Source organism: Trachypithecus francoisi, unplaced genomic scaffold, assembly GCF_009764315.1.
Source record: "Trachypithecus francoisi isolate TF-2019V2 unplaced genomic scaffold, Tfra_2.0 Lachesis_group7, whole genome shotgun sequence".
Taxonomy (NCBI): domain Eukaryota; kingdom Metazoa; phylum Chordata; class Mammalia; order Primates; family Cercopithecidae; genus Trachypithecus; species Trachypithecus francoisi.
The window spans coordinates 64,806,407-64,831,593 of NW_022681472.1; the positions used below are offsets into that span (position 1 = coordinate 64,806,407).

The 25,187-nt window shown below is 37.3% G+C and overlaps 1 pseudogene; it reads left to right on the top strand.

The window, feature by feature from the left end:
* The first annotated feature begins 602 nt into the window (after positions 1 to 602).
* Positions 603 to 10,469, top strand: LOC117079068 (annotated as a pseudogene).
* Positions 10,470 to 25,187: the final 14,718 nt, after the last annotated feature.

The window sequence follows — 25,187 nt, forward strand, 5'->3', positions numbered from 1 at the left end:
CACTCATTCATTCATCAGAGTACTATTCACAATAGCAAATACTTGGAATCAAGCTAGGTACCCATCAATGGTGGACTGGATAAAAAAATGTGGTGCATATACACCATGGAATACTACGCAGCCATAAAAATGAATGAAATCATGACCTTTGCAGCAATATAGATTCAGCTGGAGGTCATTATCCTAACCAAATTAGTATAGGAACAGAAAACCAAATACTAAATGTTCTCACTTATAAGTGGGAGCTAAGCATTGGGTACACATGGACACAAAGATGGGCAACATTGACAGTGGAGACTCCACAATATGGGAAGGAAGGAGTGGGGCAAGTGCTGAAAAAGTAACTTTTGGATACTATGCTCAGTACCTGGGTGATGGGATCAGTCACACCCTAAACCTCAGCATCATGAAATATACCAATTGCGTGTATTGGTATTGAGATCCAGCAGAAAGAAGAAATTTCGATTGTGCTAGAGAAATCTGGGGTCAGTGATCAGAAATCTGTGATCAGAAGAGAAGCTTGCCCCATTTCATGATCATATACTAGAGACATGACAAGATCATGTCCAAGAAACATGGCAAAAATGGGGCATCAAAGGAAAATGGTCCTGGGTCTGAGGGCTCCCAGCCTTGCCTGTGATTCCCTTACCCAAAACACGGAGCACAGACACAACAGAGGAATCAGACTTACAGGAGCCACACAAGTTGTGGAAATGGACATTCAGAGATTCTAAGAGATAACAAAGGGAGTAATTTATCCCCATCCCCAAGAATCTGGTATGACATAAGACTGAGTCCCTGACAATGCTGGAAGAGAAGAGCAACACAGCAGAAAGGGTTTCTTGCTAGGTGAACATGGGGAAGCTGCGGCAATGATTTAAATAGGTTGAATTGTAATGAATAAGTATTATTTCCGACATTTCTAAATTTGTGGGCTCAGATTTATACTTGTCTCTATTAGTTCATGAGACAATTGTAAAATCAGTTTAAGAGAAATTATAAAACCAGTAAACCATCACTTGATATATATTTTTCATGAAGTTTTTTCTTGAGGGGGAAAGTCTAATAAAGAACTTCATACTTAACATGGGCTCAAGAAATATTTGTTAAATTGAAATGACCGTATTAGGATGTTTCCAAATTCTCCATGTATATCCATGCTAAATATACACTTTAGGACAAGTGACATGGTATATTTTAAGAGAGGCAGTGTAGTGCTTGGGTTGAGGGAATAGGTTTAGGAATCACCTGCTTAGATTCAAGTATATTATACGATAATTTTGTAACCTTAGACAATTAGCTAAATGTTTTGTGCCAAGTTTGCATTTGAAAAACGAGTGTAATAATAATAATGCCCACCTCTCAGTGTTGTCACCAAGATTAAATGAATTATATCTTTGAGGTTTTAAATGCAAGATTTTAAAATTAATGACAATGTATAGGCTGTAGCCAATTTGCGTGGGTGAGCTCATGAATAAGTTCCAAATAGATAAGAAGGTGCCTTTTATTGTATATTCTCCTTGCAGACTTGGAATTCAGAACCTTTCTCAAAAAGCCTAGAATTTGTTGTTATTGTTGTTAAACTGTGATCTGTTTTAAGGTTTGATGAACTGAGATCCTGCAAAATATTCAGTGCATTAACAGTGACAGTTTTAACATTGGCATAGAAACACTCTCAAGGTATTTAAACATTAGCTAACTTGATTGTCTTTGGACTTCAATGCTGTCTTTATATATTTTTGTCCTTCATAACTCAGGTTATAAAAATATCATTACCTGAGCTAAAAAATGTGCAGGGCAACCACCCATCTTCCAAGTGTGGTCTGTAGAACATGACATATTACATAGGAGAATAACACAGGGGTGGGTTTCTCCTTGGTTATTTCGTTATACTAAACATCTGTACATTTCATTTTAGCTTGTATTATAGCTGGCTTTCTTGGTTACAGGCACACAGAGTATCCATTCCCCAAACAAGCTCTGTTTCTTGTAACTCACCATCTCCTTTTTAATTCCTTAATTCCACTGGCAATTTGGAGTGGTCTGCTTACTCATGTTGTGTCTGCAGTTCTGGAGTCTTAGCCCTTGAGTCATGTAATTTTGGAAATCTTTGCCTTCTGCCTTATGTATTAACAGCAATCAGGCAGCCTCTTAAGACCTTCCTGGAAACATCCCAAAATACCTCAACTTTTATTTTGGTTTTAGTTTGAAGAAATATCAGTCAAGTTATCCCTGAGCTCCTAATTTTGACTGGCCACCCAGCTGAAGACAGCCTTAGAGATGTCTAGTTTGGCAAATCAACATCCTTGGCAGCAATTTGTGGATTTACTAAATGTCACACAACCAATTTGTATTATTGAGGTACCAAAATCACAATTTAGCTTTTTATTCCAAGGAAAACTTTTTCTATGACTGATGGTTAGTACTAGAAATTCCTTCCTTTCTTATTTAGCTGATCAATGAAAGACTAGGTTCCAAAGTAGGAAAAAAACTATGGAATTAAAGATTCCCTAAGTAAAGAAACCTATTTTAAAAAAAATTAGTAGCAATTGAGGGATAAAAGGGTAGATGAAACTCTATAATCAGAGTTTATAGAATATGTGTTAATACACATATTCAATAAAACCTTTTTAACCTACTATATACAGGATACATTGCTAAGTCACAGAGAAGGTGTGAAAAACTAAGACCCATTTTCTTGTCCACAAGAAGCTTATGGTCTAGATTGAAAGGCAAGAAGATAAACAGGTGATTTCAATACAGAGTGCTAAGTGCTATATTAGGAGGAAGTACTTAGTATGACAGCACTAAGATAAAGCACCAGGAACAATATGGGGTTTGGGGTTAGAAGAATTTTCCTGGAGGTGTTCATACCTAAGCTATAATAAGAAAGGGGTAAATAATTTGGCCAGGAAAAGATAATGCATTTTGAGCATTCTAGGCAAAGGAAATAGCCGTGCAAAACCTCAATTATTGCAATCAAAGAGGGAAGGTCTTAGAAGTTCTCACTCACATATTATGTCAATTTTGGTAAATTGTAAAAGTAGCCACAGATTCTTCTCGTTTGTTGCATCCACGTTCTTACAATGTGATGTCACAACTCCTCCCATAAAGAGGTGGGGTATATATTTCTACCTCTTGAGTCTGGGGTGGCCATGTGACTTGTTTTAGTCAAAAGGACATAAGCAAATGTGAAAAGCTGCTTGTGCTTTGGAGCCTGGCCTCTTGCTGAGCTAAAGGCCTGAGACCACCACATTTTATGAGCATGAACAAGCCTGCAGGGGGAAAGAGAGATCCCACAGAAAAACTGAGGCATCTGGGCTGACAATCTGCCAATTGCCAGGTAGGTAAGAGAAGCTGTCTGTGCGAGGCAAAATTAGCTTCACTACCCTGCAAAGATGTCCATATCCTAATCCTCAGGACCTGTGAATATGTTATTTTACATGGCAAAGGAGACTTTGAAGATGTGGCTAAGCATTTTAAGATGGGAGGATTATCCTGGATCATCTTGGTGAGTTTATTATAATCACAAGGGAGACAGGAGACTCAGAGTCAGAGAAGATGGGGTAATGGAAGCCAGGGTAGATATCATAGAGAGATTTGAAAATGGTATATGTCTGGCTTTCAAGATGGAGGGAGGAGTCATGAGATAAAGAATGTAGGTGGCCTCTAGAATCTAAAGAAGACAAGGAAACAGATTCCTCTCTAAAGCCACGAGAAGGAACACAGGCCTGTGGATATCTTAATTTTAGTCCAGCTAGACTTCTGATCTTTATTTAGAACCCTCAGGAAATACAAACTATAACAAACAGTTGTTTTAAGTTACTACATTTCGGGGTGATTTCTTACACAGGAACTGCTAAAAAATACACTGATCTATAAGTTCAAAATAAAAAGCAAAAGAGTATTTATATATAGCTACTTAGAAATAGTCATTTTCTAACTCTCCTATGGACTTTTATGTGGGTTCTTTACATCTTCTGAGATTCCAAATGAAGATTTCACCCATTCTTTCATCCAATACAACCTGGTTGTCTGTTGTCTGAATAGTAATGAACTAGACCCTGCAGTAGAAATTGGAACTTGTTTCTGCTTTCAAAGAGCAATTCTGTTCCTAGAAGTTTCATCTTGAATATGTTGCTTAAGTCTCTAAACTTCAGTATCTGCATCTTCAAAAATGGGATAATAATAGTACTTAGCTTAGAGAATTGCTTTGAGACTCAGATGCGAAAATGCTTATAAAGCACTCAGCTTTACATGACATTCAGTAAGTATTCAATAAATGCCAGCAGAATTGAAAAGAGATGAGGGAAAACTAGGTGGCAAATAAAAAGTCAGAAAGATAGTAATATGAGAAGTAACTCTTATTTATTGTTTATGATGCTCTGGAAAACTTATGCTTATGTTTAGTAATAGTGACAACTCTGCAAGGTGGATTTTGTTATTTTTACTTTACAAATGCCAAAATTGAGATTTCAAAGGTTAAGTATCTTATTGGGTTGGTGCAAAAATAATTGCAGTTTTGCCATTACTTTTGATGGCGAAAACTGCAATTACTTTTGCACCAACATAATACTTGACACCACACAAGCAGCCAGTAGCACCAGGCATCTAACCCTGCACTGTCTAATCCTAATGTCCTTCATCTTCCTGTATCAGGTGGCCTACAGGTGACTGTGGCTAAATCAGCTGCAGCCAGGGTGGTCTTTTTAAAAGACATATCTGATTCTGTCAGCCATGCTTTTACAGCTCCCCATTGCCTGTAGAATCAATTTCAAAATCCTAACATTGTCTCTAAGGCTTTTCACCATCTAAATTTCCTTCTCCATATTGCTTCCCTGTGCTCTGGCTATACTGACTTCTACCAGCATGGCGAACACGACATGCTCTCCCCTACTTCAGGATTCTTCACACTGACTGATCTCTCTCCTGGAATGCATACTTTCTTACATCTTGGACCAGCTAACTCTGGCATGTCCTTCCCACCTCTGTTTCCATATAAGTTTCTTCTCTGATACTTAGATTCCTTGGCTATGTCTTTTCTTCAATCTTTTTTCTTTTTCTTTCTTATTCTTTACATTTGAAGTTCCTTGTCTTATCGCCAGTCTTTCCCTGTAGTAGAAACCTCCTGTGGCTGTTTGATCCAATAGTTTATCTTTTCTGGACACTGTCTACTGTACAAAGGAATGATCTCTCAGAATCTCCATTTCTAAACTTCATTACCATTCCCCCGCTTCCTGTTCTCATCCTGTCCATTCATGCAGAATTGAGCATCTAATTTAGGTGACCATTTTTTTCATTCTACCAAGACTTTGGAGTTTTGAACAAAGAGATGTAGAGTCTAAAGGGGGCGGAAACTGAATTGTGTTAACAGCTCTCTAAAGCTAAGTCCCATCAGCTCCTACCTCTCAGTCTACAATTAGCCCTGGTTCCTATTCTTCCCAAGCTTGGTTGTTCACCTCATCTTTGGATTTCTAGTTGTTTTCAGTATCCTTCCAATACAGTCCTCTTTATCCTTAAACTAGCCAGATATGGTTTCTCTTACCGCCAGGCTGTGAACTCTATGAATGTAATTTGAGAATTCCTTCTCATTTTCCACCTGTTATAAACCTGTTCAACACCCTGATATTTTTGGAAGCGTAACGGAAAAGACATTCGTTAGTCTCTAGATTTATCTTTTAAAAATTTTGATGTTTGGTAGACTCTTTCAAAAAAGCTTCCATATTGATAATTATTTCATTAAAACAAGTCAACGTAAGCCTAGAGCCTCCATGTCTGTGACCATTGCTTCTCTTGCACTCTACTCAGCTTAGACAAACTCATCTCTTTGGAATGCTATGAGAGGACATTCTGTCCTTTGTTAAGGGACTCGACCAACCGCAATTATATTATTATGCCTACGTCTGTTGAAAAATTCCAGAGAAGGTTAGAAAGAAGCATATGGGATTTTGGCTTGAATCAGATTAAATCAGTTTGGAATGAAAAAGCAAAGATAGTTTGAGCAGTGAACTAAATGTTACAATTATGAAAACTATCGATTTTACTACAAACTTTTTTTCTTCTTTGAATGTCCTATATATCGTGCATTCAGTGGTGTTCTTGTTAGTGTGAATGAAGCTATTGGTACTGTAAACATAACTTCTGTTACGTGATGTCTAGCTCATTTGAGTTATACTAGTATACTACATCAATTTATTATCTATTGTCTTGTATTTTTATTGGTACATCATAGTTGTGCATATTTTGGGGTGCTTGTGATATTTTGAGACATATATACAATGTATAATAATCAAGTCAGGGTAATTGGAATATCCATCACCTCAAATATTTATCTTTTATTTGTGTTGAGAATATTAAAATCTTCTAGCTATTTTGAAATATATATAATATACTTATATATTATATGTAAATAAGGTATATATATCATATAAAAGATATATATTGAAATATGTAGTATATCTTATGTATGTCTTATATATGATATATATTGAAATATATAGTAATTACATTATAGTTAATGATAATTTATTATTATCGTTCATTATTGTATTATCAAATATTAGAATCTATTTCTTCTCTCTAACTGTATTTTTATGCCCATTAACCAACTTTTCTTCATCATCCTATTTTTTAACTATCCTTATTATGCATGTTTCTCACTCAGTTTGGGTTCTATGGTCATCAACTCTGTGATACCCTCACCAGATTATTAATTTTCTGCTACTCTTTTCTTTTTCCACATTACTGCAATAAATCCTCAAGACTGAATTCAAGAACTCTCTTCCCTGTTTGAACATATAGGCTACTGAACAGTGCAGAAGTAAGACTGTATAACTACCAACTAAAACTACTGTTTTCAAGTCCAGTGGTGTCCTCAGTATTGCTTGGTAATTTTTTTCACTAAATGTGGGTTAACAGTCTCAACCTTTTCTCTTTTAGTAGATTACTTTGCCTCAGTTTTCATAGACAAAATAGAGGCCATCAGATATTAACAATTTCTCTTCCCTACATTATAAAACTTCCCATGGTAGTATCCATCGTTCTTTTCTGTATAAGGGAAAATGAGTCAATATTTATCAGCTGCATGCTTTTTGTATCTCCAGCCTAACCCGAACTCTTGAACTACACTCATATTTCTTATTACCTATTAAACATCTCTACTGGGTATCCAATACACTTTTCAAACTTCACTGATTGAAGTTGTCCCATCATCTTCCCCATGCCAGGTAATGGCAACTCGCATCCTTGCAGCTCTTTAGGCTACACACTTCGGAGTTATCCTTGCCAGCCAAGTCATTATCATATCTTGTTTGGACTATTTCAATAACCTCCTAATTTATCCTTTTTCTCCCACAACGTTGTGCAACTGCAATCTATTCTCAACATAGTATCTGGAGTTATTCTGCTAAAAATATAAATCAGATTATATTTTCTGCCCCAAACTATCTATTGTGTTCTCATTTCATGCCAAGCAAAAGCCGAAGTATTTGCAATGGCCTTTAAAGCTTCATACCATTGGGTTCATCATTGCCTCTTTGACCTCGTGGCCCACTATTCTCCTCAATCGTTCATCTCCTTGTTGTCTCTTGACTATGGTGGCCTTGTTTGGCCTTGGGCCTTTGCATTTGTTGTTCCCTTTGCCTGGAACGGTCTTCTCCATGATATTTGCCTGGCTTTCCCTTTACTTACTTTGGATTGTTGCTTGAATGTTTTCTTCTCATTGAGGCATTCTTTTTTATTTTTATTTTTATTATTTTTTAGATGAAGTCTCACTCTTGTCCCCCAGGCTGGAGTGCAATGGCATGATCTCAGTTCACTGCAACCTCCGCCTCCCGGGTTCAAGCAATTCTCCTGCCTCAGCCTCCCAAGCAGCTGGGATTATAGGCGCCTGCCACCACACCCAGCTAATTTTTGTATTTTTAGTAGAGATGGGGTTTCACCATATTAGGCAGGCTGGTCTCAAACTCCTGACCTCAGGTGATCCACCCACCTCGGTCACCCAAAGTGTTGGGATTACAGGCGTGAGCCACCACGCCTGTCCTCATTGAGGCATTCTAATCACTTTATTTAAAATTGCTTGATACACTACACTGTTCTCTATTTCACTTTTATGTCTTAATCTTCTCCATAGTGCTTACTACCATCTAACATTCTGTATATTCATTTTGTTTGCCTCCTCTGACTAGAATGCAAGATCCATAAAAATGGGATTTAAAAAAATGTACCATTATACTTTCCAGTGGCTATGACATTGCTGGAATATAGTAGAACTTCAGTAACGAATTTTGAAATGAATGAATCTTTTTTTCCTTGCTAAAGAACTTTGTTTATACACTGAATCCAACTTTACTGCCCTCTTTAGGAACTGATTCATCAGTTATTCTCAGAATTTCCTGTGTTTTTCCTCTCTTTCATCTTAATATAATCTTTAGGCTATAACTGTAATTAACAATCACTAATCTCTTTAAAAATATCTTCCCTGTGGTTTCCAGTTTAGGCTAATTTTCTATGAAAATTACAGTAAAGAAACACAAGATGGAATGAATGCCTAGGAAATATAGGAGACTGGAAGACAAAATTAGATTTTGAAAAATATCTGGAAATTGGAAAGAGGATGGGAGCAAGATGAAGGAGGAGACAGAGTAGAGGCAGCTATAGCTCAGAATATATGGAAGGGAGGTTTGAGGGGTGTGTGTGTGTGTGTGTGTGGTCGGGGCCACTGTCAGCTCATCTTCCTGGTGGTGCCTAGAGCATATTTGGACCCCCCATTGACAGGGAGAAAGAGCAGTAATGAGAAGTAAAGTTAAAAGGAGGGGAGTTATTTTTTTGATATATGTGTATGTATTGCATCAGTCTGTTCGCCCATTTCCTCTCCCCATTGTTACACACAGAGTTGTTCACTGGTGAGTTAGAATGCTGAGATTACAAGGACTTCTTTATACATCCAGTGTTATAGCCATGTGTTGCTAAAAAAAATCCTAGTGCAAAAGTCAATATATTTGCTGACACTGTACTAACTACTTAAAATCATGCCACATTTCATTCTTCATATTTAGGTCTTGACTTTTATGTACAGTTGTTTTTGTTAGATTTTTATAATTGGATTTCTGCTAGAGAGAAAAAACACATTTTTTACTCACATTAACTCTTTCAATTTCACAACAAATCTAAGAAAAATGCAACAACTGGAAAATTAAAACAACTGGAAACATTAAAAGTATCACATCAATATATACAAATATTGATTAAGTAAATTATAGTGTAATCTTACTATATATCATGCAACTTTTAAAAGAAAGGGAAGTAGATGTGTGTGTCCTGAGGTGGAAAAATATTGAAGACACGTTTTCTATTGAAAAAAGCAAAGCGCATGACGGGATCTATGGACTAGGCACATGGACTGGGAATTAGAAGGGAGTGCTTAGAGCACAGTCACCTGAAATATCAGAAATATCTGAATACCTGAAATATCTGAAAGTTTGCAGTTTCTGCAGATTGATGCAGAATGCAAATGCCAGGAGGGAGAGACCTTGACCACCAGAGTGCAGGATGATGCTCATTCTCAAACAATTTGGTTTTTTGGATATCATAAGAAAAATATCCAGGGAAAACAGAGACACTGGGGAAAGATAGTTGAGTAAAGAAGAGCAAAAGAAAACAAGAAAAAGAAAGAAGAAAAGCCAATTGTGCAGAAAATCCAGGAATCTGCCCCCAACACAGCAAATATTTTCTGAGATCTCTAAGCAAAGAGATTCTTTTGGAAGACAAACACTCAGGACAAAGGCTGTGTATCAATTTGAGTATGACCTACCACATGACAAAGAAGGAATTGAGTAGACTGGCTGGACAGATATGAAGGTTGTATGGTTCAAACGAAATCTAATAGGCCATTTTGGATCTGCCTCACTGGATTCACGGTAGACAGTGTCCTGTGTGAAGAGTGAAGATGAATTTTCTAGCGACTTCATAGACATAAAAGAAGACTTCTTTTAGTTTATTTCCTCTGGAAACCCTTGTGTTTCCGACTCCTAACTCAGAATACACTCTTGAAGATGTTGATATAAACAAAGTTTGGATCTTTGATGGACTTGTAGATGAAAGCATTCAGAAGAAGGTGACATTTTGAAAGGCCCAGGAATACTCTTTCAAGACAGCCCACTTGTCTGTCATTCCAGGGATACATGATCAGACACCAACGTGGAAATAACTATCATTTAGGGATGGTGGCCATCAATCAGGTATTTGATATTCTATCCACTTATTTTGAGACTCCTAACTGGCCTGAAGCATTGAAGAAGGGAATTTCTTCCAGAAAAGTTATATTCTTCAGAGCACAGCGGGAGGATGGGCCTAAGATTGCAGCTGCAGAACAAAGCACTGGAGGCCCTGACCAAAGAACAGGGCAGAGGGTGGCAGTGACGCACACTTGCCTTTACTTGACATCTTGGACCTTCACAATAAGCTACTAATGACAGGGACCGCATTTTGTACTCTTTTGTACTCTCACATACTTCCTGGCTCCCAGGACATACCCATATTTATATTAAGTAAAAACATTTACATAACAAGGAATTAGCCCCAAACCACATGGCTTTGGATGTGTTTTAATTCATCTTTTGTACATATATCATTATCTGTGAAACACCTACTCTTTAGAGATTGTTCAAATAATAAATATTGTTGTATAAAAATTAAATAATTATCATTATAGAAGAAAAAAAGCAAAGCACAGCACAGTGCATAAAGATGATTCATTTACTCTGTGTGCTTTTTAAAAGAAGTATATCAATAGATACATCTATTTTGGTTATGTGCAAATATTCTTTTTCTTAAGATGAATTACACAAATTGGGATTGACAATTACCTTTGGGATAGGTGAGAAGCAGGGAGGCTTTTGCTATTTATTTGTCAATTTTCTAAAATGTCTGTAACATTGGGTAGGTGGGAATTATGTCGTGTTTGTATTTACCTTTCAGGATATATGTATTTATAATATAAAGATGTATTATAAAATTTACATTAAAACATACTTATATAAATATAAAAATATTAAAAAGCAGTGGTTGAAGGTAGAGGTGGGGTTTGGGATGATTGTTTTCATTATAAGACAGCATACTTTTGATTTTATTTATTTATTTATTTTTTGAGATCTTGAGCTTGTATTACTTTTACTTTGTGGAAAATAACAAGAAATACAGAAAAAAGGATAAAGGCAGCAGAGGAAAAGCATTTGAGAGCCTAGCCCCAGGCACCAGACTGCTTAGGTTTAAATCTTAGGTCTGGGCCAGGCGCGGTGGCTCAAGCCTGTAATCCCAGCACTTTGGGAGGCCGAGACGGGTGGATCACGAGGTCAGGAGACCGAGACCATCCTGGCTAACATGGTGAAACCCTGTCTCTACTAAAAAATATGAAAAACTAGCCGGGCGAGGTGGCGGGCACCTGTAGTCCCAGCTACTCGGGAGGCTGAGGCAGGAGAATGGCGTAAACCCGGGAGGCGGAGCTTGCAGTGAGCTGAGATCCAGCCACTGCACTCCAGCCTGGGCGACAGAGCAAGACTCCGTCTCAAAAAAAAAAAAAAAAAAAATCTTAGGTTTGCTACTTACCAGCTGGATAACCTTGGGTAACTTATTTACCTTGTCTATGTCTTAGTTTTCCCATTTGTAAAATGCAAAATAGAAATACTTTCCTTATAGGGTTATAGTGAGGATTAAATTATAAAAGTTAGTTAATATGGAAAAAGTGCTTGATTTAGTGTCTTGTACATAGTAATCACTACCTGTGATATGTTATAAATATGTTCTTAGGTAAAGAAAAAGAAAAACACATAAACCACCTCAATCTGTTTTATTTTCCCCACCCTGACCCATGTCTAGTTTGACTAATAATTCCAGGGTTGGGAGTCTTTTCAAGAAGAAGAAGGTTGAGGCTGAGCAATTGTTTGGGGCCTCTGAAGGAGGAACAGGCAATGGGAAGAATTTTCATTTAATTTAATATTTCAAAAACAAAAATTGCATTCTAATTGTTATGCCTTGATCAATACCTTTTTTCCTTCTATTGCCATCCTGAAAAATCTTTGTCCTTTTTATCAAGTTTTTTTTTTTTTAATATTTCACCTAATTTTAATGAAAGGCCAAGCCCTACTCCCTCAAGGAAGCCTTTGATAAGGTTCCTGGTGCATTTAGAACTCTCTTGTATGTATTGTTTTTCATCACATTTAGTTCCATCATATACTGTACGGTCTAATTACAGGGACCACAGAAGTTAGTTGTAATTTATTGTATGATACCATTATGTAGAAATACATCAGCAATGTACTAATTACTATAGGTTTTCAGGATGTTTATTAGATTGGTAGTAATTTTTTATGAAAGAACATGGATTTTCCTTTGACCTAACATATCTTGTAAAATCTTGTACTTTCTTTTTACTTCTATTCATAAGTAAATCTTTAGAAGTGGAAATCTACATTTCATAATAGCAATTTCCATTTCCACAGATGATTTACTCTTGAACCCATTATAAATGGCTTTCAGTCTACCATTTGACTAAAACTACTTTCATTGAGGTATGCAGCAACCTCTTACTTGCCAGAGGCAAATATGTATTTCAGTTCTTATTTTACTTAACTGTTTAACATCAATATCTTGATCACTTCTGGAATCTTCTTGAATCTTCTCTGCTGGATTCCCAGGACTTTGGGAGGCCAGGTTTGGAGACTAGCTTGAGCCCAGGAGTTCATGATCAGCCTGGGCAACATAGTGAGACCCTGTCTCTATAAAATAAAAAATAAATAAATAAAAAGAAGAAAGTTAAAAGACAAATTTCTAATGATATGTGGTACAATTAAAAATAAACACTTAGAAAGTGACCTTGCAAAGCCAAAATCACTGATGGGAAAAAATTTTTAATATAGTTCTTAGAAAATGCACCTCCATGGAAATTTTCTTTTACTCCCCCACACTGCTGGATTTCAGGAGAATTTCTTCTTGTCTCGCTTCCCACCTTTGGCCATTCTTTCTCGGTCTTCTTCATAGGCATCAACATCTAAGAAAATCTTCTGCAGGTCTTTCATGCCACAGCTGGTTAGTATAAGTATCAGAAATATAAATTATGATAAATTGGATAGTAAACAAGGTTACCATCATATTTAACAGAAAGGTTCTTAAGAACTGAACCATTGTAGAACAATATAGCACATCAAACAATATATTCTAGGGAAAGTATCATTACTGAGATAATATCATCATTTTGAGCATCCAGAATTTTTGAAAAGATATTTCTATAAGAAAATTTAAAAAGGCTAGGCACAATGGCTCTCGCCTATAATCCCCCACTCAGGAGTGTGCCAAGTACACATCATTTGGTGGCGCTGATAGGGGCCAGAAGTGCTGTTATTCCTCAATCCTCTTTTCCTTCAAAAGGAATTTTCTCCTCTCAGGCTCTTTACTCTGTTTTTACTTTACTCTGCTGTATTCCAAAGAGAGGCAGACTAATTTCAAGATTGGTGAGTTTCGGAGGAGAACCGGGCAAGTGTAGCTCCTTCCTCTCCCCTTGGTCTTTGGGATTTGCCTGCCTGCAGAGAATCTGCTCTAGTGGACCATATGGAAAGCTTAGTGGTAAAGGTTGTAAGCTTGCTTTTCTTCCCCCAGAGTGAGTGGGTGAATATGTTTGCTTAGTTCCAGGGCTCATAATCGGGAAGCTCATTGTTGTCACATGTTCCCTGGGAGTTCTACTTTTATGTTCATCTGGCTCACTCCTTTGCCCATCTCAATTGATTTAGAATTCAAGAGGGAAAACCAGGGGGTTATTTAATAGTCCCTTCAAACTTCAATATCATCTTCCACATAGAGTTACTCTTCAATATATGTATACTTATACACTGAAGAAAACTATCATTTCAACGAATATATTGTTCTACCTGTGGTAGTTTCAAATAGAAATCTTTCCATGATTTCATTAACGCAAGACATAACCACTCTTAGTATAACTTCATTGTCCCGAAGAGACAAACATACATCCCTCTGTGATGCCTAAACATGTCTCTCTCACAATCATAAATTCAGCTTAGAATTCCTGTGGTCACACATTTTGTTCTCTATTTTTGCCATGCAGGTAACAAAATAAAGAAGATACTAACACCTAAAACAGTAGAAAAAGACTAGAAATGTGCAAAAGAAATTCTGCTTCCTTCTTTGGAAAATTGGATCTTGTCCAATATCATATGATTCTCCACTGTTCTAGGATTTTCTCATATTGAACTTGAATGAAAACTTCCAAACCCTAAAATTTTTTTCCAGAAGACATTTTTATTAAAAAGATAAAATTTGAAATTAAGCTTAGAAATCATAACAAATGAAAACCTCTTTTCTTTGTGGTTTTCTCTATTATGTAATAGTCATAAAGGACATTTTATAATATTCAGTTTTGGGTATTAAAATATGACAGTCTTTTGTAGACAATTCCAATCAGCATCCCTAATTTATATGTAAGGGAAGTATTGAGTCATTCCAGGTTGCAGGGAGAATTCTTGTCACAGTTAAAAACTGAAATTCTAAGATTCTAATCCTAAGCCATATGGGGTCCAACCAGTTTAATTTAGCAAGGATTTTCTCAATAACTACCATGGTGCTGTTCAGGGACTGTAAGAACCAAAAGTTAACCAGACTTGGTCCTCATCTCTGAGATTCTTGCTTATAAGCAGGAGAGATAAATGTGAATTCAAAAAATTGTCTGATCCTCCTTTTCTGAAAAACCAGCATAACAAGTTTGGGTATTGGCCAAATGGATTAGTGCTATGTTTGGGTTCCAGGATGCTGGATCTTGGGTTTGTAAGTGTTCTGAAGCAACCAGAAATGGGCAGAATTACTTGGTAAGTAAAAATATGAAAACAACCCCAAACCCCAACTAAACCAAGAAATAGACAATAAAAAATATTTTTGGGTCGGATGTGGTGGCTCAACCCTGTAATCCCAGCACTTTGGGAGCAAAGGAGGTCAGGAGTTGGAGACCAGTCTGGTCAACATGGTGAAACCCTGTCTCTACTAAAAATACAAAAATTAGCTCTACATGTTGGTGTGTGCCTGTAATCCCAGGTACTCGGAGGCTGAGGGAGGAGAATCGCTTGAATCAGCGAGGTGGAGGTTGCAGTGAGCTGAGATCGTGTCACTGCACTCCAGCCTGGGTGACAGAGTGAGACTCCATCTCAAAAAAATTATATATATATGATTTATTTATTTATTTATTTATTTATTTATTTATGGAGAAGTCCAAGTTCTATCACTTTTGGAAGTGGAAGTCAGCATAAATTAAAATTTGAAAGAACAAGAGTCTGGTAGACACTAAGACCATGTAGAGAATGAGAACAAGGCAGAAGGAAAATGAGAAGACCCCAAATCTTTGCAGAGAACAAGCTGGCCAGCTTGTGACTCATTCCTGGTGGCTGCTGGCCATACAAATTATGAGCTTAAGGCCTGAATTGGGACGACACCAGCCAAACACTGGATCATCATGGTGCAGTGGAAAGAGGATAGGGATTTCAGCAAATCATACAAGTAGTTGTTATTTTCAGCAAGTCCATGTTTCAAACTGGTACATCAGTATTGCCCCCTAGAAGTAGAAGGGTTATGTAGGAATGGAGTACCTAAAATAATCAGGAACACTGGTATGTGCGCAGGATTTTTGGCCTTATTATATTTGCTTTCTTTTATGTCATGTGCTTACCTCTAGATCTGGGAGTGAGTGAGACCAGCCCTAATGTGCTGAGATAGACATATTAGAAATGAGAGAAATGGGTGCGTCTCTAAAGAGAAAACTGGGATACTGTTACCCAATTTAGAAGAAAATAATTCCGGACTGGCAAAAACAGATGTCTTCCACAAAGAGGAAAGCCAAAATATCAAATGCAGCTGATGACAAGGATTATGAGGAAAAAAGATCTCTGAATTTATCAATAGTCCTGAATGTGAGAAAGGCAGTGGGCTGTTCTAGGAAAGCTTTGCAGCCAAGCAAATGCCAGTCTGAATCCTGGTTGAGCCACTTCATAATGTTGTAATCTCTGGCAAATCAAATAATCTCTCCGAGCCTCAAAGGTAAAGCCAAAATTATGATTACTACCTAATAACTTGAATACAAAGATTAGAAAAACATAAGTAGTTATTATTAACAGTCTTCAAGAGAATAATCATTTCAGTGGTGAGGAAAGAATGAAGAGGAGATAAAAATAATAGAAATATACCACTGATACAAGAAAAGTAATCAATGAAAGAAAATAGAGAAATCTGATGATAGCTAGAAGATGGCATCAAGCTAACCTTACTTTTACCACCCCTTCCACCTGCCATTATAGGGTAGATCTGTCGCAATAAGGCAGAAAATAAGGGTACTTGGTAGAAATAGTCAACTGAAGAGAAATATATAAAGAAAGGAGTTAAATGTGATAAACCAACAAGTAATTTAACATTTAATATAGAGAAAAGACCATTTCTCCTTCAAAACTAAAGATAAGGACAAGATGGCAGATGGAGATAGAGATGCTGAGGTAAGATGTGGTTTGATCCTGAGTTCTGGACTTTATAGATAGCTCACTTCACACACACACACACACACACGCACTTGACACTTGGGTCCTTATCTTACTGAAGTTTTCTAAGGCAAGTGTTGACTCCTGTCCAATTTCTCCTCCTAGAAGAATTTTCCTTCTTTGTTTACTATGAAATGATCCTTCTTGGATTCTCATTCTCTCTTAAACCTTGTCAATATCCTCTCTTTCTGGCTGTTTCAGAAAAGCTGGTGCTCTCCTGGCTTCCAGTCTTGGTCTTCTTCTGCCATTTTTACATGCCTGGGTGAGCTTGCCTAGCTTCCCATTGCTTCAATTTAGTCTCAAATATTGATAATTCCAAAATCTATGTCTCTGGACCAAACTCTTCTCCAGCACTCAAAGACTTCTTATACAACTAATTGGCTACAGGCTGGCTCTGGCTAAATGTCTTTCAGTCTCAGTATGTCCAAGATAGAACTCTATATTCACTCAAACCACTTCCTGCCCCAACCTGTGTTGCCCAGATACCCCTCAAGGAAGACTTGTATTCAGTAGCTGGGAAGGTTGTCAGCAAGCAGCCTCAGTTGTCAGCTCCCACAGGTTTCTCCACAGCTTCAGAGAACTATCTTACCTAAGACCATGCTGTTCCTGGACTGGTCTACATCCAATTACTGAGTACAGTGAGAGCACAAAGCCCTAGTCATTTCAGCTCCCTTCAGGACAACTTTGATGAGCCATATGCTACCCAGAGCTCTTGAGAGATTGACCAAGGCATCAGGCCTGCATTGTGATTCATCTTCTCCTCCCACCTAACCCTGCTTCCTCCACCTTCCTTCTACAGGATTTGATCTCTAATAAATACTTGTCTTGCCAGTCTTTGTTTTGGCATCTGCTTCCAAAGAACACAACTCGCAGCACACGAGGACTTACTTGTTTTCCAAAGCAGAAATCTAGGTGTTATCTCTCTCCTGCCCCCCTCATTCACCAGTCATCAAAGACTGGCAATTCTTTCTCCTAAATCTTACCATTCTAGCTAGTTTCTCTACTATCCCCTACTCACTTCCAATACTCTAGCTCAGCTTTTGCATCCTTGGCAGGTCTATCTTAAACTTGATGGTTAAGATTCCTTCCACTGAATGGACCCAGAAGGGTCATTGATTTCCCCTTTGCTGAATTGCAAGTTTACAAATTTTTCTTCTTTATTTAACTGTCTGCTTCTCTGGGATACACGCCAAATCTTATTTTTCTTCCTGGTATTCAACCTTCCCAAAACTTCACTCACACCCTCAACTCCATAGCAGAAACCTTACCTAGTCCCCAACACTTAGAGAAACCCTGTATGCATTTGGCTAATTAACACATCAATAATATTGTCCAGGTAAATAAGATTTAAACAATACCTAATGTGGTATTGCTTAAACCTACAGTTAAATAGTTGTGCCTTATAGAGAGCTTGTCTATAAAATGACTTAAACACATCATTCACACATCATAAACCTGCCCCTTTTTCATATTTTTGTTATACTTCATTGTGAAACAGTTAGCTGTAATATCCCCACAGAGAGTATTTTGCGCAGGTAACTCAGTTCATTGGGAGAAGAGAACAGATTTTAACCATTGCTTATTTTGTATATTTGTAGCTCCAGTTTGCTAAGTCTGAAAAAGCTACCATCATGCTATGTATATGCTGTATATATAACATGGAAAATTATCTGTGGTCAAGGGAAATAACTAAATAAGGGAGGTTAGGATCCATCCATGTGATGAAATGTGGTTTAGTATTAAAAAGCAAATCCATTCCCAGAGATAGACTAGGATGATACTTGGAAAATAATCTCATATGGTTAAATGTAGGGCCCTGAAAAAAAATTCAACCTAACCATCTCCTCTGCAGCATTTTCATTTGATTATAATTTGAATATATTTTCATTTACTTTAAGCCTTTTCCTTGGAATTACCTATTCCAAGATTCTTAAATCAGTGGTAAGAGAACTGTTGGCCAAAGTTATGGCATCCCTTATACAAATGATCTTTTTTAATTATACGACTCTGCTTTAAAAGCAGCTTTATGCAGCCAAGATGTTTTAGTTTATGATTTGCAAGAATTGCTTTGTGATTTTTGCCACTGAACCTGGTCTTTTTCCTTTCTCCTTTGTAACTCTTGTTTTGTTTGTTTGTTTGTTTTTCTCTCTTTGCTGAGGTCATCTGAGAAAGATGGAGAGGCTTATCAGTAATTGCACATTGCTCTTTTTGTTTGCAATTTAAGATCGAAATCTTTCAAAGAAAATGGAAATTGGCATGGATCACTCTTATCCCTTAAAATTTCAATTTTCATTAAATAGGTGTTAATGGAGTACCAACCTGAACCATGCACTGAAAGTACATGTGTTCATATGTCTAAGAAGCCATTCTTATGGATAAGACATTAAACCCTACTAACAATTCCTAATCAGTGTGATGAATGCTGTAAGGATAAGCACAGAAGGCTTTGGAAGCACTAAATGAACATCTGATTCCGCACTGAACGGGGCAGCCTCCTTTCCGGGTAGGTGACACTTAGTGTTTAAAAGAAGAATGGGAGTTATCCAGGGAACAGGAGGAAGTCATACGTTAGACAAGCTGGAAAGGGCCTTCTAAGGAGGAAGGAGTTTGTGAAATTGCAAGAAATTCTCTATTCCTTATAAGGAGAGTGAAAAGAAGGGAATGATAACAGATGAGACTGTCGAGAAAGGATGATAGAACTATAAGCATTTACAATTTTCCATCTCTGATATTCTAGGAAATGTGGATTTCAGAGATAACAGTCCTTATTTTCTGAGTGGCGTGAAAGATTGAAATGGAAAATGAAAGAAGCTGAAAATTGCCTCACATACTAAAAATGATGATAGACCCATTGGGAGAACAAAGGATTTGGGAGATAGAGCCTTCCACAGTCAGGATGGAGACATAAGCATGTGGAAAAGTTGAGGAGGTGGTGGAGATAGAGGGAAAGAGAGAGACAAAGAGAGACAGAAAAACACACACACACATACAAACACACACATAAGACAGTAATAATGAAAGACACATGATAGAGAGGTAGGGACACCTAGAGAGAACACAGACAGACAGGCAATGAGGGAACAGAGACAGAGATCGAGACATTCATTGAAAGACAGACATTAAAGAAGGAGACAGAGAACAGGAAAGACAGCAACAACCACAGACATGAGAACCTTAAAGAAAGGGAGCTGCTGTTATTGAGGTTTTTAAGAAGATTTCTTGTGTATTGTGTTATGTAATGCCCTTTGTTTTTCCACAAAGAGTTTAGTAGAACTACCCTGCTTATCTATGTTTTTGGACTTAGAGTTTTTCTTCTGGATGTATTATCATGGTCAGTCTGGCTCCATAGATGCCCAGTTATGTACTATAGTGGTAAGCAGTGATGAGATTAGGAAAGGCCTGTGTGCCCCATTAGGGTTTGAGGTTCCTTAGAGACCAGCTCATTGTAGTTAGAGGGTGACATTTCTCTGTTTTGACCCCAGAATTTATGCATAAAAAGCTCTGGGGAATCTGGTTGCATCTCAAGAAAAGCAGCTTGGGCATCACCTGGCCTGGGAAGTCTTTCCAATCCTTGCAGACCTGGTTAGTGCCCTACTGCTGTGTTCCCACAGCACTCTGACTCACCCTGTTCACCACAGGTAGAACATGGGGGAACTTTATTCACATGGGGTGTAGCCTTGTAACATAGTTTGAAGTTGGGTAATGTGATGCCTCCAGGTTTGTTCTCTTTGCTTAGGATTGTCTTGGCTATTCAAGCTCTTTTTCAGTTCCATATGAATTTTAAAATAGGGTTTTCTGCCAAAAGCAATAGCAACAAAAGCAAAAATTGACAAATGGGATCTAATTAAACTAAAGAGCTTCTGCACAGCAAAGAAAACTGTCATCAGAGTGAACAGACAGCCTGCAAAGTAAGAGAAATTGTTTTCCATCTATCTATCTGACAAAGGTCTAATACCCAGAGGTCTGGATATAAGACTCTAATATCCAGAGTCTACAAGGAACTTAAACAAATTTATGAGAAAAAAAAGAAAAAACCATTAAGAAGTGGGCAAAGGACATGAAGAGACACTTCTCAAAAGAAGACATTCATGTGGTCAAGAAATATATGGAAAAAAGCTCAACATCACCGATCATTAGAGAAATGCAAATCAAAACCACAATGAAACACCATAGCATGACAGTCAGAATGGCAATTACTAAAATGTCGAGAAACAACAGATGCTGGCTAGGTTGTGGAGAAAAATGAACGCTTTTGTACTGTTGATGGGAATGTGAATTAATTCAACCATTGTGGAAGACTATGGTGATTCCTCAAAGACCTATGGGCAGAAATAACATTTGATCCAGGATTCCCATTACTTGGTATATACCCACAGGAATATAAATCATTCTATTATAAAGATACATGCATGCATGCGTATGTTCATTGCAGCACTATTTACAATAGCAAAGACAGGAAATCAACCCAGATGCCCAACAGTGATAGGCTGGATAAATAAAATGTGGTACATATACAACATGGAATACTTCAGCCATAAAAAGGACTGAGATCATGTCTTTTGCAGGGAGATGGATGTAGTTGGAAGCCATTTTCTTCAGCAAACTCACAAAGGAACAGAAAACTAAACACTGCGTATTCTCACTTATAAGTAGGAGCTGAACAATGAGAACACATGGACACATCAGGGGACACAACACACACTGGGGCCTGTCAGGTTGAGGAGAGGGAGGGAAAGCATCGGGAAGAATAGCTAATGGATGCTGGGCGTCATATCTGGGTGATGGGTTCGTCTGTGCAGCAAACCACCATGGCACACATTTACCTATGTAACAAACCTGCACATTGTGCACATGTACCCTAGAACTTAAAATAAAAGTTGAAGAAAATATAAAAACAAATAGGTTTTTAAAATTATGTGAAGAATGTCATTAGTAGTTTCGTAGGAATAGCACTGAAGCTGTAAATTCCTTTGGGCAGTATGGCCATTTCAACAATATTGATTCTTCCTATCCATGAACGTGGAATGTTTTTCCATTTGTTTGTGTCATCTCTGATTTCTTTGAGCAATGTTTTGTAATTCTCTTTGTAAGGCTATTTCACCTCCCTGGTCAGTTGTATTTCTCAATATTTTATTCTGTTTTTGTGGCTATTGTGTGTGGTATTGAGTTCTTAATTTGGCTCTCAGCTTGAATGTTGTTGGTGTATAGGAATGTTACTGATTTTTGTACATTGATTTGGTACCCCAAGACTTTGCTAAAGTTGTTTTTCAGATCAAAGAGTCTTTGGGAAGAGAAGAACATGGGTTTTTCTGGGTATAGAGTCATATTATCTGCAAACAGGGAACGTTTAACTTTATCTCTTTCTACTTGGATGACTTTTATTTCTCTCTTTTGCCTGATTGCTCTGGCCAGGAATTTCTTCCTTGCTTTTCTAATTCACCATAGCCAAGTCTTGAATATTCAGTGGTTTATAGGTATCTGCTAATGAACATTACTGTCCCCACACAACCTAGAAGAAACAAGTAGAGGATGTTAAGAGACCTGCTCAATGTGAGGGTAATAGTAAATGGCAGACCCAGGTCTAGATCATAGATCCTCTAATGTTTGTGTCTCTGCTATTTTGACTCTACAATATTGCTCCTCACTTGAATAGAGTTCAATTAGAAAAAGGATATAGATACCTCACCAAACACAGTCCACAAACTTAAGCTGTCTCTAGATTACAAGGAGATCAAGTGGAAATTGTTTATGGTTTGATCCAACTTAAAGCTTTTTTTTCAATAAACTATACTGATTATCTCTCTTGCCAATGGTCACATATCTTGATATCCTTGTTTTCTCCTGCATGTTATACATGACTTACTATGGATAGTGAATTACAGTGGAACAGGCCAGGTTGAGAGGTTACAGGACTTGAAATTGGCCTCTTCCACTGTAATGAGCATGTTCTGTGCCAGAAACAGACTCATTTACAGGAGAGAGGAATAACTTCAACCTGAACTATTATATAACAGATAGTAGCTGGTCCAGCAGTCTGGGGTGTGTGAGGAACTTGTCTAATGAGGGAATTGTTATTTCAGTTGGGAAAATATCCTTGTAATAGGGAGTGTGAGAGCAAGTGATAATCTGGAATCCTGGATAAGAGAAATGGGCATCGGGGAGAAAGAGTAGCAGGAAGCAGAGGCCCTGCCCCTTTGCCTTTAACAAGAAGAGCACAGTAGAGAACTGAAAAATGCAAGGAATATTTTATTTCCAAAGATTTCTGAGTACATAAATAACCTAAGAACTCAGACACTAAACATGCATGAAGAAAGTAATGGTTGGACTAACAAAAACAGTAAAGATATCAAGTCAAAGAATATGGAGATGCTTAAAGTCAGTATGCCTAAAGTCAAGATTGGTCCTTGTAAATGTGGTTGTCTAAGTGTGCAGACTGGAGTCAAGATGGAAAGAGAGAAGAGGGTTGCAGAGTCTAAAGAACAGCAAAGGCTTAATGCTTCTTTATTGAATAGATAACAGTACTATTTTGGAGCAGCAAACTTAACTGTTGATACAGACATGTACAAAGAGATGGAGAAGTTTTTCTAAAGGGTACTTGAATCAAAACAATATGCTTGCAGCACAAAACCAATAATGCAAAATGTCTGTTAATATATGAAATATCAGGGGTAATGCTAAGAATATATCATTCAATTAGACTACGCATGAGGAATAAGCAAATATTTTTATTTACTTACATTGCCAAAACAATGTTTTAAAAGTTCGTTTTTATTGCCTTGATGTTGAATAGAAGACTGTGGAGGGAGACAAAATCACCACAGGATGAAACATTTAAATAATAAAAATAACTGAACTTTTAGGCACAGGTCTCATTTATTTGGACTGAATGAATCGGAACTCTCCAATTGAAAGCTATTTTAAGAGAGAGCCTGGTGATATAGTCTTCCAAAAAGCCACCACCTTCAGAAATAGATTCTGCGTGTTATCCAATAATCAGCTGGCAACATAGGTGTTTATCTAAGATTAATCTAATAGACTTTGTTTGCTTAAAAACTAATCATCCCTTACGAGCCACAGTAACTACAAGTTGGGTGATTACAGTGCATGTGTTGGCAATAATCTCTGAAAGAATTTAAAAGTATCAAAGTCATGGATAAGAACTGAAAGAACTGGTAATGATTCCCTGGAGTATAGTTTAAATATTAGTTCTAGTTCCCCACCAGGGGGCATCCTGGACCCCTTTAAGGGCAACAGTCAAATCAAATGCTTTGTCCCGGCTTATGGACAAAGGAGTGGATGTAATGGACTTTCTTTTACTCATCTAATCTACTACACAAACTCATGCTAATATACCCCTGCATAGCCTTATACTATGACTACCTAGTCTACTCTTCATCATCTTAGTATTGAGAGATGGGAGATTAGACCACAGAAAAAGGAGATTAATACAGATTTTACAAGACATAATGTGGTCACATCCCATCTCTTGGCCCAGATTTAAGAGTATTGGGGTTTTAAAGGCCCAGTGGCTTAAAAGCAACTAACCAACTAAATAGAATACTCCCAAATACTGCATTATATTTGCCACATGAGGGAATTTAGCATTATAAATAATTCAACCCAAGTGGCACTTCTCAGTGAAAATGAACTCAGGCCATTTTGCAGTATTAACTCTGATGATTTTTGTTCATACTTATTTTCTAGCACAATCTTGGTTCATCTCTAATGGGCTACTGACGTCATCCATTTAAAATAATTAGGTTCATCCTGCACTCCCACAGAAACAATGCTTATTTCTCAAAATGATAGTTGCAAGGAGAGGTCTAATTTCCCAACATAGATTGATTTGTGTGTGTGTGCAATGAAAAGAATCTATGTGCTTTTTGAAGTGGCCAGGGTCACAGTGGCTGTAATCTAGTTGGTCTAAATTAAAAACAGACTCTTGTCCCGGTATGTTGAGTATGAGTCCTAGTTGTGTAACAAGTGGTTATTCCATTTTTGTGAGTAGGCACCTAAGACTGACCAACATCTCAGGGAAGTAGAAAAAATGAAGATTGTTAAGTGTTTCTGGTCAAGATAGAATATTATAGTAAAATGATGTATTTTCCTGTCATGATATGTGATAATGCATGTGAATTAGATAATACAAACGCTACCTTTAGATTTTAATTAGAATGATCATCAGTTACTGAGTAATTTTTGAGGAGTCACTCTTTTTCACTAATAGGAAATAAAAACTCCAAAGATAATGGAAGAATTTCACTGCTACATTTAAATATAGATTTCTAGATTATTGTTGTTATAGGTAACTTAGTAGTGGGTAGTAGGAACTACTTACTGACTTCAGGATTTTCCATGATAATATAGTTATGCTAAAGGGAATATCAAGGTTTTGCAAATTATAGACTGGTTAAAATTCAGATCCCTTAGATATTTTTTAATGGTCTCATTCATCATTTCTCCTTTGTCTGCATAGTTTATAAAAGTAGAATTCCTAGCTCTAATTCATCTTTGGAATGTTATGTAGATTCCACACCTCTCCTCACTGCCTACCCCCACCCTCCCAGCCCCATTCCCTACCAGATTTCAGCATTCTGCTCTCTGTTC